The sequence below is a fragment of the Hemitrygon akajei genome, chromosome 8, assembly GCF_048418815.1.
Source record: "Hemitrygon akajei chromosome 8, sHemAka1.3, whole genome shotgun sequence".
In the NCBI taxonomy this organism is placed as follows: Eukaryota; Metazoa; Chordata; class Chondrichthyes; order Myliobatiformes; family Dasyatidae; genus Hemitrygon; species Hemitrygon akajei.
Window position 1 is genome coordinate 45811379 of NC_133131.1, and position 17701 is coordinate 45829079.

The 17701-nt window shown below is 42.8% G+C and overlaps 1 pseudogene; it reads right to left on the reverse strand.

The window, feature by feature from the left end:
• Window positions 1–3817, reverse strand: part of LOC140732500 (cytochrome P450 2D20-like) — a 75024-nt pseudogene extending 71207 nt beyond the window's left edge.
• Window positions 3818–17701: the final 13884 nt, after the last annotated feature.

Here is a 17701-nt window from a genome sequence, read left to right on the forward strand (position 1 = left end):
TATGGTATTGATGTGGATAGAGAATTGGTTGGCAGACAGGAAGCAAAGAGTGGGAGTAAACGGGACCTTTTCAGAATGGCAGGAAGTGACTAGTGGGGTACCGCAAGGCTCAGTGCTGGGACCCCAGTTGTTTACAATATATATTAATGATTTAGACGAGGGAATTAAATGCAGAATCTCCAAGTTTGCGGATGACATGAAGCTAGGCGGCGGTGTTAGCTGTGAGGAGGATACTAAGAGGATGCAGGGTGACTTGGATAGGTTAGGTGAGTGGGCAAATTCATGGCAGATGCAATTTAATGCGGAAAAATGTGTGGTTATCCACTTTGATTGCAAGAACAGGAAAACAGATTATTATCTGAATGGTGGTCGATTAGGAAAAGGGGAGGTGCAATGAGACCTGGGTGTCATTGTACACCAGCCATTGAAGGATGGCATGCAGGTACAGCAGGCGGTGAAAAAGGCAAATGGTATGTTGGCATTCATAGCAAAAGGATTTGAGTACAGGAACAGGGAGGTTCTACTGCAGTTGTACAAGGCCTTGGTGAGACTGCACCTAGAATATTGTGTGCAGTTTTGGTCCCCTAATCTGAGGAAAGATATTCTTGCCATAAGGGAGTACAAAGAAGGTTCACCAGATTGATTCCTGGGATGGCAGGACTTTCATATGAAGAAAGACTGGATCGACTAGGCTTATACTCACTAGAATTTAGAAGATTGAGGGGGGATCTTATTGAAACGTATAAAATTCGAAAGGGATTGGACAGGCTAGATGCAGGAAGATTGTTTCCGTTGTTGGGGTAGTCCAGAATGTGGGGTCACAGTTTAAGGATAAAGGGGAAGCCTTTTAGGACCGAGATGAGGAAAAACTTCTTCACACAGAGAGTGGTGAATCTGTGGAATTCTCTGCCACAGGAAACAGTTGAGGCCGGTTCATTGGCTATACTTAAGAGGAAGTTAGATATGGCCCTTGTGGCTAAAGGGATCGGGGGTATGGAGAGAAAGCAGGTACAGGGTTCTGAGTTGGATGATCAGCCATGATCATACTGAATGACGGTGCAGGCTCGAAGGCCCAAATGGCCTACTCCTGCACCTATTTTCTATGTTTCTATCACCAATTGCACAATTCAATAGCCTGGAATTTACCAGTTAACTATGTGGGCACGTCAGAGGTCAAGTCTCCTGGAGTGAGTCACTCACTTCTTGGATTCCTAAAGTTTTCCAATGTCCACAAGACACAATTGTGATTGAATACTCCCCACGTGCCTGGGTGATTGGAGCTCCAACAATCCCAGGAGTCCTGATACCATTCAGGACAAAGCAGCTCCTTTGACTGGTACCCCAACCACCAGCTGACACATTCATTCCCTCCACCACTGTTGCACAGTGGCTGTGCTCCACACAATCTACAAGATGCACAGCAGTTACTCACACCAACTATTCCATCAACATCTCCCAAATCTGCAACTTCTACCACAAAGAAAGAGCGGTGCATGGGGGCACCACCACCTACAGTTTCCCTCTAATTCACGCACCATCCCAACTGGAAACATACTGCTTTTCATTCATTGTTTCTGGGTCTAAATCTTGGAACTCCAAACCAACAAATCTGTGGAGCATCTTCACCAGAAGGACTGCTGCCATTCGAGAACGGAGCACGTCACCACCTGCTCAAGGACAGTTTGGAATGGGGAAGAAATGCTGTCCATCCCAGTGACTATCACATTTCAGAATTGATTTTTCAAACTTCTTTTATCAAATACATATTCACATTTGTATGCACTACCCTGCACCTTCTATAATTCAGAATAAATGTATACAAACCGTCAACCATTTTCAAACGAAGACTGCTCCTAACACAGTTACCCTTCACTCCCCCACCCCCAAGTCCATGGTGTAGAAGATACAAAAGATTGAGAGCATGTATCAGCAGGCTCAAGAACAGCCTCTCTCCCAGTGCTATGAAACACTTAAATGGACCCCTGTATGATGAATGTGAACCTTGACCTCACAGCCTTCCTGGCCATGGCCTTTGAACTTTATTTCTCTACTCTGACTGCACTTTCTCTGTATCTGTAAGACAACATTTTGCATTCTGGGTTTGTTTTTCCTCTTGGCTACCTCACTGTATGCAATAATTTGTCTGGATGGCAGGCAAACAAAAGCTTTTCACTGTCATCGAGTCACACGGCACTGCAACCGGCCCTGTAGTCCAACTGGTCCAGGTCGACCATGGCAAGCTCCCTGGTAGTTTCGGTTGCCAGTTAGAAGTCTCATCCCCTCACCAGACTATTACAGGTGGATATTGTCAAACTACACATAGGACCCCAGATGTTGTGATTCCTTAAAAAGGAGGCATCCATCTTTAAGGACCCCCATCACCCATGACATGCCCCGTTCTCATTGCTACCATCAGGAAAGACATACAGGAGCCTGAAGACACACATTCAATGATTCAGGAGCAGCCTCTTCCCCTCTGCCATCAAATTTCTGAAGGACATTGAACCAATAAACACAAACTCACTTTTTCCCCTCTTTCTGCACTATTTATTTCATTTAGTTTTTCTGATCCAATTCCTCAGCGACCATCTCAGGCTAACAAACTCTTCCTTTCTAAGTCCCTGTGCCAATGCACATTAACCTTCAGTGGTTTGTCTGTGGGACACCAACATCTAATCTGTCACCATTTAAAATTAGACCAACTTTTTTTTCTACCAATGAATTAGGTGTGAGAATCTCGCATCAGAATTACAAAGTTTACATTTAGAAAATTAACAACAAAGCAAACTACCCTGGCTAAATGAGGTCTAACTGGGGCTGTGGAGGCCAAGTCATTGGGTGCAGTTAAGGCAGAGGTAGATAGGTGAGTGGGGAGGACTGGAAGAATTGGATCAGCCCATGATTGAATGGCAGAGCAGACTCGATGGGCTGAATGGCCTACTTCTGCTACTATATCTTATGGTTTATGGGCTGCTAATAAAAATGACAGAGGTGACTTCAGATGTTGATAACCTGTTTTTGCGTGTTTTGCTGTCTATAAAAGGGGCAACTATAAAAAATACAGGAGATAACATCTAATAGGACTGAAGTGTGGATGTTAAAGCCATTCCAGAACAGTAGAGAAATTAAAACTATTCTGTCCAGCGTTCTGTTTTTTTTTCGGGGATCCAACATCAATAGTTCTTTACATCTTCGCTTTACTCCATCCCATCCCTGAGGAAGAAATAGAGAACTAAAAACAGGTATGAAGGGAAAAGGGGAGCAAAGGAAATCTGGATGATAAAAGGGAACAAGGTGCAATGGAGACACAACTAACAGGGCGGCAGCGTGGAAGTGAATTCAAGAACAGACGAGAAACTGAACGGTTAAAGGTGTCCCGGGGTGAGGGAGCCACCTCCTTCACACAGTCTCACTCTCTCTCAGCCTTTACCTTTGCGAATGACAGGTGAGGGTTGCTCAGATCCACCTGCAGGATGTTCCCGACGAAAGGTAAGCCCCGGGGCCCGGGAGGGTAGTTCCCACACGTCTTGCGCCTCTTCATGAAGTCAAAGACCAGGCAAAAGACGGTGCAGAACACGGCCAGCGCCGTGAACCTGTCGAAGAGTTTGAACAAGAGCAGGGGGAGAGCCGAGAACTCCATGTTCTCCAGAGCGAATGGGCCGTAAGCAAACTGCGCGCAGTCAGTAAAAGGCAATGAGACGCCGGCATTGACCTCTGCTCACATCCAAATCCCAGTATGTTGGCACGAAGATTGTTTGTGTGGCCAGCCCCGCTCAACCAATCCTGTCAGAACAGAAAGAAATAGTTCTTCTTCAGTCATTCCTTTGCGTTTTAAATCTTCTCCAAGGTATTGAAGATTTTTGAAACCGGGGGACAGGTCACGAGATGAGGAAACAACAATCGAAATGTTTTGAACTCCTTCCATTCAGGCACAGCCATTCAGATTGGTTTACTGACTTTATACAGCAGGCTGCAGTGAAATCCTTTGCTCGTCTGAGACACGAGTACATGTTATTAATAAATAATGAATAAACGGTAAATACGACGTCGAACGCAAAACAGCAGAATGGCGCCAAGATTGTTGTGCAGTCTGAAGTGGCGCACAAAGAGATGTTAAAGTACTGAGAGAGGCAAAGAGTTTCAGAACATGGCGACACCGCGCTGTGAGTTAGATACAACTTCGGTAAAACTCCATGAGCTATTTACTTTGAGCTTTTGACTGTCACCGAGTAACACGGCACTGAATCGGGCTCCTTGACCCAAATGGTCCAGGCTGACCACAGCATCCTCCCTGCTCGTCCCAGTTGCCTCTGTTCAGCCGGTGACCGTCCGAGCCCTTCACTGTATCTTGGGACATGCGCCACGAATAAGAAAAGAATAGACGTGTATAATTAGCTATTCACATTAATGAAATAATATATTCTACCAAACCCTTCATTTAGTTGTACTTAATATCTTGAAATTATTCACTATTATGTCTAGAGGATTATTTTACAAATTGGTTTCAAACACATTTGGTCTCTCATTATATTTCTCCAATGTATTTGATTACTGATTCTAAATACCATTTGTTAACATAAAACAGAGATGAGTAATTTTTAACAATCATTTTCTATTTATTACCATGTTGGATATCAAGACCTCAATCACAATCACTTCTACTTAGGCTTTTCCTAAGGCTTTTGACCTCAGTGCTTCTGATTTCTCACCATCCTGCCCCCCCCCCCCAGCTTGGCATCCTGCATCGGCCTCCATCTGTGCCTACGAGTAGCTGTTACCAGAACTAATCAAAGATAGGGTATCCCTGTCGGCATCAGAGATCAGAGAGAGCTGCATCAGCTTTAAAGAGAGTTCTCAATCTGCTTGCTTTGCTCATCCTGTGAACAGAGGCAATGGACTCCTCCTCGGTTCCTGTTAAACCCTACATTTCGTGAGGCAGCTTCCACACTATCTGACCACTCATTTGCAAAAGTCTTGCCATTACAATCTCCATCTTCCTCTGAACCCCCTGGCATGGTGAGGATAAGTGGGCATCCCTGATCTCACTTCTGGTGAACTCCTGCTACAAGTCTGCTATACTGCAGGGTAAGAGATATCACCATATCATAGGGATTTTATCAGAAACTCTGTGTGGACACTGCAAGACCTTCCCAAAGCCACATGTTCTGTTAACACTTGAAATATAGGCACTAACACATTTTCTCTAATCCAATTTCTCAGTGACCAACTCTTTGATGTCTTGTAAAGCCATCTTCAGATTATTGCAAATGGATGTTACATAGAAACATAGAAAACCTACAGCATAGAAAACCTAAAGAAACATCATGAACAAAGCGACAGAGCTTAAAGTGTGGATCAGTACTTGGAGCTATGATGTTGTGGCCATTACAGAGACTTGGAAGGCTCAAGGGCAAGAATGGTTACTTAGAGTGCCAGGCTTTAGATGTTTCAGAAAGGACAGGAAGGGAGGCAAAAGAGGTGGAGTGTGGCACTATTGATCAGAGATAGTATCATAGCTGCAGAAAAAGAGGAAGTCATGGAGGGATTGTCTACTGAGTCTCTATGGGTGGAAGTTGGAAACAGGAAGGGGTCAATAACTCTACCGGGTGATTTTATAGACCTCCCAATAGTAACAGGGACATCAAGAAGCAGATAGTGAGACAGATTCTGGAAAGGTGTAATAATAATAGGGTTGTTGTGGTGGGAGATTTTAAGTTCCTAAATATTGATTGGCATCTTCCTAGATCAAGGGGTTTAGATGGGGTAGAGTTTATTAGGTGTGTTCAGGAAGGCTTCCTGACACAATATGTAGATAAGCCTAGAAGAGAAGAGGCTGTACTTCATCTGGTATTGGGAAGTGAACCTGGTCAGGTTTCAGGTCTCTCAGTGGGAGAGCATTTTGGAGATAGTGATCATAATGCTATCTCCTTTACCATAGCATTGGAGAGGTACAGGAACATTTAATTGGAGAAAGGGGAAACATGAAGCTATCAGGCAGGAACTTGGAGGTATAAATTGGGAACAAATGTTTTCAGGGAATTGTGGCAAATGTTCAGGGGATATTTGCATGGCGTTTTGTATAGGTACGTTCAATTGAGACAGGGAAAGGTTGGTAGGGTACAGGAACCGTGGTGTACAAAGGCTGTTGAAACTTTAGTTAAGAAGAAAAAAAAGCTTATGAAAGGTTCAAAAAACTAGGTAATGATAGAGATCTAGAAAATCATAAGGCTAGCGGGAAGCAGCTTAAAAATGAAATTAGTAGAGCCAGAAGGGGCCATGAGAAGGCCTTGGCAGACAGGATTAAGGAAAACCCCAAGGCATTCTACCAGTATGTGAAGAGCAAGGGGATAAGACGAGAGAGAGTAGGACCTATCAAGGCTGCGCAGGTTGACTCTGTGGTTAAAAAGGCATACAGTGCATTGGTCTTCATTAACTGTGGGATTGAGTTTGAGATCTGAGAAGACCCTGGTCAGCCTCCACTTGAAATACTATGCTCACTTCTGATTGCCTCACTACAGGAAGGATGTGGAAACTATAGAAAGGGTGCAGAGGAGATTTACAAGGATGTTGTCTGCATTGGGAAGCGTTCCCTATGAGGATAGGTTGAGTGACCTCGGCTTTTTCTCCTTGGAGCAATGGCAGATGAGGGGAGACCTGATAGAGGTGTATAAGATGATGAGAGACATTGATCATGTGGATAGTAAGTGGCCTTTTCCCAGAGCTGAAATGGCTAACATGTGGCTAACACCACAGTATTATGGTGCTTGGAAGTAGGTACAGAGGAGATGTCAAAGACAAATTTTTATACAGAGGGTGGTGAGTGCTTGGAATGGGCTGCTGGTAGTGGTGGTGGAGGCGGAAACAATAGGGTCTTTTAAGAGACTCCTGGATAGGTACATGGAGCTTAGAAAAATATAGCACTATTGGGTAACCCTAGGCATTTTCTAAAGTTAGTTTATTTTTGGCACAGTATTGTGGGCTGAATGGCCTGTACTGTATAGTGCTAGAAACATAGAAAACCTATAGCACAATAAGCCTTGCATGGGGTACCTTGTCAAATGCCTTGCTGAAATCCATATACACTACATTTACTGCTCTACCTTCATCAATGTGTTTAGTCACATCCTCAAAAAATTCAATCAGTTTTGTAAGGCACGACCTGCTTTTGACAAAGCCATGCTGACTATTCCTAATCTTGCTATGCCTATCCAAATATTCATAAATCCTGCCCCTCAGGATCTTCTCCATCAGTTTACCAACCACTGGAGTAACTCACTGGTCTATAATTCTCTGGGCTATCTCTGCTTCCTTTCTTGAATAAGGGAACAACATCTGCAACCCTCTGGAACCTCTCCTATCCCCATTGATGATGCAAACATCTTGGCCAGAGGATCTACAATCTCCTCCCTCACTTCCCACAGTAGCCAGGGGTGCATCTCACATGGTCCCTGTAACTTATCCAACTTGATGCTTTCCAAAAGCCCCAGCACATCCTGTTCCTTAATATCTACATGTTCAACCTTTTCAGTCGGCTGCAAGTCATCCCTACAATCGACAAGATCATTTTCCATAGTCAATACTGAAGAAGAGTATTTATTAAATACCTCTGCTATCTCCTCTGTTATGGGTGATGAACAGACCTGATGGACAATGGGGTGAAGAGTTAAACATCCCCCCCCCCCGAGAAACATGAACTAATACTGTTGCTATGCTGACCATGAGAGAGAGATAAAGCCCAGGCAAGAACATTTGCTACAGATAAGAGGGGGAGAAAGACTGTTGATGTTACTGTATTATGATTTCTGCAAGGGTTATTTCTCTTCTACTATTTTGCTCATAAACATTCCTCAGTGGACTGAAGAAGTGGCCTTATTTGATGGACATAGTCATTCAGGAGTGATGGATAGCTGAGTCCCCATGAGTAGGGATAAAAAAGACAGGTCTGGAGAGACACCCTCCAGACACGCCAGTGGACACTGATTGAGTGTTGGAACCCACAAGAAAGGTGGGGTCTTCGGAGACCGAACCTGGAGATCGGTCAGTAAAGCTCACAGTGTTAAAGCAGGGCCGGTAGGGACTTGTGTGTGTGTCCACTCATGCCAGAGTGACGAGTCCACCACAGAAGAACGGTCTAGCAGAAGGACGTAGAGGTCATAACTGAATGACCACACCAATACGACGGATTAAGAAAGCAAAAGGAAGGTTTGCCTGACTGTAGCTGTTACATCTCGCTCGCTCTCTCTCTCTCCCCAACTATTACAATACAACAACCACAGCTACATCAGCACTTATGAACTGAACTGAACTTTATATTCTATGACAATTTATTTACCCCTAGACATCGATAGAGCTTGTTTATTATTGATTATTATTATTCCTACACTTTTAGGTTTATTACTGCTAACTTGTTTTATATGTATATTTGCATTATTGATATGGGTTTGCTTATTTTTATTAATAAACACCTTTAGTTTGGTACCACCAGACTCCAACAAATTCTTCTTTCTCTGCTGGTTAGACACCCAGTTACGGGGAACGTAACAAATTGGGGGCTCATCCTGGATTTGATTACCAAATTAGGAGGCCAGTGAATCGGGATAAAAGTCCCTTATCTGATCTGGTTATGAGATTAACCAGACAGGAAACCAGCAGAGATGGACATTGTCAAATTTTTAAAAGACCCGACTGCGGGGGCATTAGAGGTTGCCAGGAAGGCTGAATTGGTGATTGTTGCAAAACAATTAGATCTCCCAGAGGTGAAATTGTCAATGAGAAAGTTGGATACTTAGAGAGAAATAGTTATGCATTATGTATCCAAGGGTGTGTTCACACCAGATGTATTGGACCTGTTCCCTGAGAGGAAACCAGCCGAGGGGGAGGTTCAGTTAGAGATAGAAAAATTAAAGTTGGCTGAGAAAGAGAAGAAGAGGCAGCATGAACTTCAGTTGAGGCAGCTGGAAGCAGAGGAAGAAGAAAGGAAGGCTGAAAGGGATGCTAAAAGGAGGAAAGAGGCGGCTGAAAGAGAGAAGGAAGAAGCTGAAAGGCAGATGGAGGAAAGGGAGAAAGAGAGGCAGCATGAGCTGGAAATAGAGAGATTAAAGGTACAGCAGGGAAGAGACCGGGTGGCAGACCCAAATGAGGGGTTCAAGATTAGTCGGGAGATCCAGTTGGTACCTCCATTCGAGGAGATGGATGTCGATAAGTTCTTCCTCCATTTTGAGAAAGTGGCTGTGAATCAGAACTGGTCTGAGAGAAAATGGGCTGTTCTGGTACACAGCGCACTTAGGGGGAAGGCTCAGCAAGCATCATTCTCTATGGATGAGTCTAGGAATTATAAGGAAGTAAAAAGGGCTGTACTGAGGAGTTACGAGTTGGTGCCAGAGGCATACTGGCAGAAGTTCCGGAACTTGAGAAAGCCATGGAACCACACGTATTTAGAGTTTGCCCGTGAGATGCAAATATATTGTGAGCATTGGTGCGCCTCAAAAGGGGTTGATGAAGATTATGATAACTTGTTACAGTTAACACTGATAGAGCAGTTCAAAAGTTGTATCCCTGAGAGTATGAAGATGTACTTGGATGAGAAGGAGACAGAGACTCTGTCTGCGACTGCCAAGTTAGCAGACGAGTATGCCTTAACCCACAAGTCAAAGTTTTCCTCAAACAAGAGTTACCAGAGAGGCAGTAGGGAGGGCAGAGAAAGCCCACCGGCTATGGCAGAGAATAAGCCGGGAGCTAGTGGAAAAGGTGAGGAGGAGGAAAAGCAGGCTGGCAGGAAGGTTCCTAGCTTTACCTGTTATAATTGTGGGAAAGCTGGTCATATAGCATCTAAGTGCTTTACTCCGAAGAAGGAGACAGGAAAAGGGAAAACAGCAGACCCAACAGGTTGCATTGAGTCGGTCAGCAGATCGATGAGGAAGGGAAAGGTAGATGGAGCACAAGAGGGGCGTGAGAAGTTTATCTCGAAAGGGACGGTGTCTGTGAAGGAAGGAGAAACCCTAGTTCCAGTGCGGATCTGGAGAGATACTGCGGATGTGTATTCAGCAGTGAAGCTGACAAGTAAGCCTGTGAGTGCTGAGGACCCACCCATAGATTCCAAGATTTATCCCGCATGCACAATCACTCGCAGCATGTCTAGAAAGGCGGCTGAGAAAGGCGCCAGTTTAAATGAGTCCAGTGTTGATTTGGTGGAGATGTTTTTACCGACCCTGTGCCAAGAGGGGTTAGAGGGTGGTAAAACGGAGGATAGTGGGGTGAAGGAGAGTAAAGGAGAGGAGGTAGACCCACCCTTAGTCAGGAGGGAATTTATAGAGGCAAAGAGTAAAGATGAGAAACAGATAAGGCAGTTGGAAGGTCCAGGGTTGGACACGGATGATCTGTCTGGCTTGACAGAGCAGTTTGCAGTTGAAGAATTTAAATGTGTTTCCGATAATGATGTAAGGGCTGTCCTAGATGAAAAGGATGCCACTACCTTGAGGGAGTCTGCTGGGTTGGCAGATGAGGTTGTTTTAACCTGCTGTGTTGGCAGATGAGGTTGTTTTAACCTGCTGGGTTGAGTTTACTCCGGAAGGGAGTTGCCCAGAGAGTAACTAGGAGGATCAGGGGAACTTAGAATTTGAAAAGGGGACGGGTATTGAAAGCCTGGAAGAGATAGATGTCCCATTTGAGTGTGTTCAGGGTGTGGAGTCACATGGTACTGAACCTAGTATTGAAACTCAAGAAAAGTCTGAGGTATCTGATTTAGTTGAAAAGGAATGCAGTTCTTTTGGGTCAGATGGACTTGGTTGAGTGAAGAAAGAGTTAACCTTGGTATCAGTGGAAAGTGAGAATTCTCAGTTGTTTGTGTTAGAAGGTATGTTAAAAGTTAATGATGAGATGAAAGCTGGTGATGTGAATATTATTGAAGGAGAAGGGAAAGATGTTGTTCCTAAATTGGATAAAGAAAATTTAAAGTCTGAATTGGTTTTAGAAGGATTGACAAAAGGGAAGGGACCATTAACTGAACAATGGCTTGTTAACAAGGTGCCTGTGAATCAATTACAGTTTGTTTGGAAATTTAAAGATAAACAACTTGGTGATGTTGTTCAAGTATGTGATTTGAAGAGGCAGAACTTGAAATGTTGCTTTGACCAAGAGGAATCATCTGCCGCTGTTAAACTGAAAACAAATAGAATGAAAGATCCTGAAGATAAAATTAATGGCTTGCTTAAAATTAATGAATTGTGTGGAAGTTCAGCAAATGGGCTTAGTTTGGAAAACATTGGTGATAAGATAACTCCTGTGAAGGGAGTCTGTGAAGGCCTATTCCACACTGGTGAGCAAGCTCACCACGTGAGAGTTAAGTGGAAAAGGGACAAAGGTTGACCAAATGCCACTTTGAATAACAGGATCTGGTTTTGAGGGAATTTGACAAAGCTGTGAAAGATAAAAACACCATGAAGATTGACTGTTTAAATGTTAAGTTTAAAAGTAAAATAGAGATTAGTATTTGCACAAACTTTTGTAATGTACTACATTATAATCTCACATGTATTGGTTCACGCTTTGTAATAGACACCTAAGCTAAGAACACAACCCTTTAGTATTTTTTTGCTAACATGAAAAATAAAAATAGGCTGTTATTAAATTGGAGTCTGTTGTTACAGGAATTTGATATTAAAATATAACATGTAAAGGGGAGTGACAATGTAATTGCTGATTGTTTATCTAGATGTTAACTTGAACGTGTATCTGTATTATTCTTGTAGTTAAGACAACTTCTGTATTTTGTTAAACTCTGTAATTCAGTCATGTGCTTTATTAGTTAATTTTCCCCTGGTGAAAATTCCCAGAAGGATGGGGGTGTTATGGGTGATGAACAGACCTGATGGACAATGGGGTGAAGAGTTAACCATCCCCCCCCCCCCGAGAAACACGAACTAATACTGTTGCTATGCTGACCATGAGAGAGAGATAAAGCCCAGGCAAGAACATTTGCTACAGATAAGAGGGAGAGAAAGACTGTTGATGTTACTGTATTATGACTTCTGCAAGGGTTATTTATCTTCTACTATTTTGCTCATAAACATTCCTCAGTGGACTGAAGAAGTGGCCTTATTTGATGGACATAGTCATTCAGGAGTGATGGATAGCTGAGTCCCCATGAGTAGGGATAAAAAAGACAGGTCTGGAGAGACACCCTCCAGACACGCCAGTGGACACTGATTGAGTGTTGGAACCCACAAGAAAGGTGGGGTCTTCGGAGACCGAACCTGGAGATCGGTCAATAAAGCTCACAGTGTTACAGCAGGGCCGGTAGGGACTTGTGTGTGTGTCCACTCATGCCAGAGTGACGAGTCCACCACAGAAGAACGGTCTAGCAGAAGGATGGAGGGGTCATAACTGAATGACCACACTGATACGACGGATTAAGAAAGCAAAGGAAGGTTTGCCTGACTGTAGCTGTTACATCTCGCTCGCTCTCTCTCTCTCCCCAACGATTACAATACAACAACCATAACTACATCAGCACTTATGAACTGAATTGAATTTTATATTCTATGACAATTTATTTACCCCTAGACATCGATAGAGCTTGTTTATTATTGATTATTATTATTCCTACACTTTTAGGTTTATTACTGCTAACTTGTTTTATATGTATATTTGCATTATTGATATGGTTTTGCTTATTTTTATTAATAAACACCCAGTTACAGGGTACGTAACACCTCCAATTCCATACACACTTTTCAACTGTCACGTTTGATTGGTCCTATTCTCTCACGTCTGATCCTCCTGCTCTTCACATACTTGTAGAATGCCTTGGGGTTTTCCTTAATCCTGCTCGCCAAGGCCTTCTCATGGCCCATTCCAGCTCTACTAATTTCATTTTTAAGCTCTTTCCTACCAGACTTATAATTTTCTAGATTTCTATCATTACCTAGTTTTTTGAACCTTTCGTAAGCTTTTCTTCTTGACTAGGTTTTCAACAGCCTTTGTATACCACGGTTCCTGTACCCTACCATCCTTCCCCTGTCTCAATAGAACGTAGCTATCCAGAATGTCACACAAATATCCCCTGAACATTTGCAACATTTCTGCCGTACATTTCCCTGGTTCCCAATTTATACTTCCAAGTTCCTGCCTGACAGCTTCATATTTCCCCTTACTCCAATTGAACGCTTTCCTAACCTGTCTGTTCCTATCCCTGTCCAATGCTATGTTAAAAGAGATAGAGTTATGATCACTATCTCCAAAATGCTGACCCACTGAGAGACCTGTCACCTGACCAGGTTCATTTCCCAAATCCAGATCAAGTACAGCCTCTCCTCTTGTACGCTTATCTACAAATTGTGTCAGGAAACCTTCCTGAACACACCTACCAAACTCCACCACATCTAAACCCCTTGCTCTAGGAAGATGCCAATCAATATTTGGGAAATTAAAATCTCCCACCATGATGACCCGATTATTATTACACCTTTCCAGAATCTGTCTCCCTATCTGCTCCTCGATGTTCCTGTTACTTTTGTGTGGTCTATAAAAAACACCCAGTGGAGTTATTGACCTCTTCCTGTTCCTAAATTCCACCCACAGAGACTCAGTAGACAATCCCTCCATGACAGCCTCCTTTTCTGCAACCGTGACACCATCTCTGATCAACAGTGCCACGCCCCCACCTCTTTTGCCTCCCTCCCTGTCCGTTCTGAAATATCTAAAGCCTGGCACTCTAAGTAACCATTGCTGTCCTTGAGCCATCCAAGTCTCTGTAATGGCCACAACATCATAGCTCTAAGTACTGATCCACTTGCTAAGCTCATCTGCCTTGTTCATGATATTTCTTGCATTAAAATAGACACACCGGAAACCATCAGTCTGAGTGCATTCCTTCTCTATCACCTGCCTATTCTCCCTCTTACAGTGCCTACAAGTTTTCTCTATTTGTGAGCCAACCTCCTCTTCCTCCAATTCTTCAGTTCGGTTCACAACCCCCAGTATTTCTAGTTTAAACTCTCCCCAATAGCCTCAGCAAACCTCCCTGCCAGTATACTGGTCCTCCTCGGATTCAAGTGCTTTTTGTACAGATCACGCGCACCCCAAAAGATGTTCCAATGATCCAGAAATCTGAATCCCTGCCCCCTGCTCCAATCCCTTAGCCACGCGTTTATCCTCCACTTCACTCTATTCCTATACTGTACCCATAGTTGCGTGGCACAAGCAGTAATCTGGAGATTACTACCTTTGTGTTCCTGCTTCCCAACTTCCTTCCTAACTCCCTGTAGTCTGCTTTCAGGACCTCCTCCCTTTTCCCACCAATATGTACCACGACTTCTGGCTGTTCTCCTTCCCACTTCAGGATATTGTGGATGCGATCAGAAACACCCTGGACCCTGGCATCTGGGAGGCAAACTACCATCCGTGTTTCTTTCTTGCATCCACAGAATCACTTGACTGATCCCCTAACTATAGAGTCCCCTATCACTGCTACCATCCTCTTCCTTTCCCTACTCTTCTGAGCCACAGGGCCAGACTCTGTGCCAGAGGCACGGCCACTGTTGCTTCCCAGGTAGGCTGTCCCCACAACAGTACTGAAATCGGAGTATTTATTGTTAAAGGGGACAGCCGCAGGGATACTCTCTAGTACCTTACTCATGCCCTTCCCTCTCCTGACTGTTACCCACTTATCGGTCTCCTGAGTTCCCGGTGTGATTACTTGCCTGTAGCCCTTCTCTATCACCTCCTCACTTTCCCTGACAGACGAAGGTCATCGAGCCGCATCTAACTCAGTCCTTTAGAAGCTGCAGCTCGACGCACCTGGTGCAGATGTGGCTGTCCAGGAGGGTGGAAATCTTTTAGTGATCATATACAGGGGCGCCAAAGGGTCCTTTGAACACCAGGGTCTGCTAATTTGTCATCACTTAAAAAATAGATGATCTTATTATTTCTTTCTAACAATATTAAAATGAGGCAAGAGTGGGAATCTGGGAACAAAACTACAAATGCATGTCAGTTTTAGGAGGGTGTGTGTGTGTGTCATGATTTCCTACAGTGGGAAACCTAACGGCATAACTGGGTGTGATGGGTCACTCCTTAGTGAGCTCAAGGTCTGGTATGCAGGCTTTGAAAGGGAGAGTAAATGTAGAGCAGCACACAAGTAATTGCTGGAGGAACTCAGCTACAGGCAGTATACATGGTCATCAATAAATAGTCAACGTTTGGGGCCGAGTCACTTCTTCAGGACAGGAAAGGAAGGGGTAAGATGTGAAAATAAAAAGGTGAGTGGAGGGTAAGGAGGACAAGCTAGAAGATGATAAGTGAAGCCAAGTGGATGTGAAAGGTAAAGGGCAGGAGAAGATGGAATCTGATAGGAGAGGAGAGTGGACCAAGGGAGAAAGGGAAAAAGGAGGGGCACCGATGGAGGTGATAGGCAGTTGAGGAGAAGAGATTTGAAGCCAGAGAGGGGAATAGATAAAGATGAAAGTGGGAAGAAAAGAAGTTCCTGAAGGAGACATTGATGTCCATCACTATTCCTGTTTTGCATATTTAATTATTTTATTGCCTATTGGGAGGGTAGCGTAGCTCTCGTGTCTTCTGCATTTTCGTGACATCAAAGACCAGACAAAAGATGGTGCAGAACACGGAAGCAGCATGAACCTGTCGAAGAGCTTGAGCAGCCTTTCGAAAATCTCGTGATATCGCTGGTATTTTGCGGACGGGTGCTACCCACGAAGTTTCACTTTATGTGGATGAGTTATTGCTTTTTACTTCCAATGTCGAGACTTCATTACCTTCTACACTTTCTCCACTCTCTCATTTTAGCCAGTTTTCTGGATATACATTGAACCTACATAATAGTGAACTTTTTGCTTTGAATAATTTGTTATCAATTAATACTAATCTTCCTTTTAAAATTGTAAGAAACCGATTTATTTATTTGGGTGTAACAATTACTAAGATTATATATACCTACTTAAAGAAAATTTTCTTACTTCATTAAATTATATAAAAAGAACATTGTCAAATTGGTCGCCTCTTTCGTTATCGTTGATTGGCCGAATTAATTCTATTAAAATGAATATCTTACCTAAATTTATATACCTCTTCCAGGCCTTACCCGTCTTTATTCCTAAATCCTTTTTTGATTCTCTTGACTCTATTTTATCCTCTTATATATGGAAAAATATACGTCCTTGACTGAATAAAGTTCATCTCCAGAAAATTAAAAAGAATGGAGGTTTAGCTTTACCAAATTTTAGGTTTTATTATTGGGTAGTTAGTATACGGAATCTTACATTTTGGTTATATTATATTAATCATGAGGACTGTCCAGGGTGGGTTTCTTTAGAAGCTAACTTTGTTAATAAATTTTCTATCACTTCCTTTATCTTTAAGTAAAGTAACTGAAAATGTGGTAGTTAAATGTACCTTGAGGATCTGGATACAATTTAGAAAACACTTTGGTTTATTGAGATTTTCCCTTTCTAGTCCCAATTTTCTTAATTATTTTTAAGCCCTCTATGACTGATGTAGTTTTTAAACAATGGGATAGATTGGGTATTAAATATCTTCAGGATCTGTTTGTTGGAGGAAGCCTTTCTTTGTTCAAACATCTGTCAACTAAATATAGTTTACCAAAAACCCACTTTTTTCAATGTTTACAAATTAGAGACTTTCTGTGATCTCCATTATATACATTTCCTAATAGTCCTGATAAGAAGCTTATTAGATGCAATTCTTAATTTGAAACTTTTTTATAATGGTTCAATATCCAATATTGTTGATGGGAATGAGAACTAATTCTTTTTTTTTGTAATTAATTTTTTTATTGAAGTTCATCATCAAACAAACACTTCCATAAGATGTATTTCAGGCATTGTACGTATATATCATATAATCATATATATCACAAATCTCCACAAAGTATTTATCTGAGGTATACACTTATAGAAAAAAGGGGAAAGAAAAAACAAGCAAAAGGAAAAAACTATGTACAAGTAGGGAGTGATCTTTTTTTTTACAACAGATTCATTGATTTGTGAGAATAAAATCAGGCCTATGAGGCATTATGTAGTTAAACCATTTTTCCCAGTATGAATCAAATTGTTCCAAATTGGATAAAATTCTCTTACGTTTGATTGGATTTAATAGCCCATTGACATTAAAAGACCGTGTGGTGGACGCTGGGCCTCGTTCAGGTGAAGCGGCGAATATGTTTGAAATCCTGAAAGAGATGAGGGAGTTCTGGAAAGAAATAGAGCAGCAGCTCCGTGATATGAAGTCAGAGCTCACCAGCGTCAATCAAAAAATAGCGGTGGCAGAGACTCGAATTGAGAAGGTGGAAGATCGCGTTCAAAATGTGGAACGGATACTGAGTAAGACAATAAAAATAGTACATCACCAAGAAGGTAAACTGCTTGACCTGGAGGGAAGATCACGACGGAAAAATATCAGAATATACAACGTTTCTGAAGGAGCGGAGGGCTCGTCTATGACGGAGTTTGTTGGAAAGTTACTGCGGGACGCGCTGGATCTTCCCTCGGATATGGAGCTGGAAGTCGAAAGAGCCCACCGCGCGCTCGTCCCGAAACCTACACAGAATAGAAAGCCATGCTCAATAATAATAAAACTCCTTTGGTACAGCACCAAAGCGGAGATTCTATGAAGGGCCTGGGGTAAGAAGAGAGTGTTTTTCGAGGATAAATTAATATATTTTGACCAA